This window comes from Symphalangus syndactylus, chromosome 14 (genome assembly GCF_028878055.3).
Source record: "Symphalangus syndactylus isolate Jambi chromosome 14, NHGRI_mSymSyn1-v2.1_pri, whole genome shotgun sequence".
Classification (NCBI taxonomy): domain Eukaryota; kingdom Metazoa; phylum Chordata; class Mammalia; order Primates; family Hylobatidae; genus Symphalangus; species Symphalangus syndactylus.
Window position 1 is genome coordinate 50,451,952 of NC_072436.2, and position 1,896 is coordinate 50,453,847.

At 46.8% G+C, this 1,896-nt stretch overlaps 1 pseudogene; it reads left to right on the forward strand.

Annotated features, from left to right (window-relative positions):
- The first annotated feature begins 295 nt into the window (after window positions 1–295).
- LOC129462044 (large ribosomal subunit protein eL8-like) lies at window positions 296–1,106 on the forward strand (annotated as a pseudogene).
- Window positions 1,107–1,896: the final 790 nt, after the last annotated feature.

Here is a 1,896-nt window from a genome sequence, read left to right on the forward strand (position 1 = left end):
CTGAAGGCTGAGGCAACTACTGGGCGACAAAGTCCACTTTCAAACCTTCTGCTTGCCCGGTTACTGTATGCTGACTGGCTGCCATTGGTCAGTCTCTGCGATTTGGCTTAGAATGTTGGGCAAATGACCACAGACACATGGTCAGAAACAGGATGAATCTCTTGGAACTGCCAGGATCAAGGCAGCCACACAGGGCTCACATCCGAAGGCAGCCCTTTCTTTACATGTGTGGCATAGACTCCTGGCCACAGACCTTTATTATTATTCTTATTAAGAGTATTATTTGGCTCTCCTCCCGCCGCCCAAGATGCCGAAAGGAAAGAAGGCCAAGGGAAAGAAGGTGACTCCGGCCCCTGCTGTCATGAAGAAGCAGGAGGCTAAGAAAGTGGTGAATCCCCTGTTTGAGAAAAGGCCTAAGAATTTTGGCATTGGACAGGACATCTAGCCCAAAAGAGACCTCACCCGCTTTGTGAAATGGCCCCGCTATGTCAGGTTGCAGCCGCAGAGCCATCCTCTATAAGCGGCTGAAAGTGCCTCCTACGATTAACCAGTTCACCCAGGCCCTGGACCGCCAAACAGCTACTCAGCTGTTCAAGCTGGCCCACAAGTACGGACCAGAGACAAAGCAAGAGAAAAAGCAGAGGCTGTTGGCCTGGGCCGAGAAGAAAGCTGCTGGCAAAGGGGATGTCCCCACCAAGAGACCACCTGTCCTTCGAGCAGCAGTTAACACTATCACCACCTTGGTGGAGAAAAAGAAAGCGCAGCTGGTGGTGATTACGCACGACGTGGATCCCATCGAGCTGGTTGTCTTCTTGCCTGCCCTGTGTCGTAAAATGGGGGTCCCTTACTGCATTATCAAGGGGAAGGCAAGACTGGGCCGTCTAGTCCACAGGAAGACCTGCACCACTGTCGCCTTCACACAGGTGAACTCGGAAGACAAAAGCGCTTTGGCTAAGCTGGTGGAAACTATCAGGACCAATTACAACGACAGATACGATGAGCTCCGCCGTCACTGGGGCGGCAACATCCTGGGTCCTAAGTCTGTGGCTCGTATCGCCAAGCTTGAAAAGGCAAAGGCTAAAGAACTTGGCACTAAACTGGGTTAAATGCACACTGCTGAGTTTTCTGTACGTAAAAATAATTAAAATAATACAAATTTTCCTTCAAAAAAAAGAGTATTATTTGGCCTTCCTATTCCACTTAGGTAACAGGCAGTCTCGGTAGTATCATTTTGAAATTGGGAGGACAGCAATTCATAGAGACTTAGAACAAATGAGCGTCTGTCACAGGAAAGAACAATCAGCAAACATGGAAAACTAGAGTTCATTTTAAGGAGTTTGTATTTTTTACACTTCTTTTTTAAGGATATAATTCCCTAACTAAATCTGGAGTAACTATGAATAAACAGAAATGAGTTTGAATTCAATGCACGTCACATTTTGCCACAGTTTCCCGGATTTAGCCAACGTTTTTCTGTGATACTTCCAATATTGAGTTTTTCATATATCAACAAGTAGTGTCTTAGCAAAAGAAATATAAGCCAGGTGCAGTGGTTTGTGCCTGTAATCCCAGCACTTTGGAAGGCCAAGGTGGGAGGACTGCTCGACAACAGGAGGTTAACACTAGCTTAGGCAACATAGTGAGACCCTGTCTCTACAGATTTTTTTTTTTTTAAGTATCTGGACATGGTCACACGCCTGTAGTCCCAGCTATTCAGGAGGCTAAGGCAGGAGGATCCCTTGAGCCCAGGAGTTTGAGGATGCAATGAGCTATGATTGCACCACTGCAGACTATATATATGAATCTGCCACTCCCCCATCCCACCATCCCATCAATAGATATCACCCTGTACTCAACCTTGAGCCAAATAATTGATGCAGTAGCAGCTGCATTTAA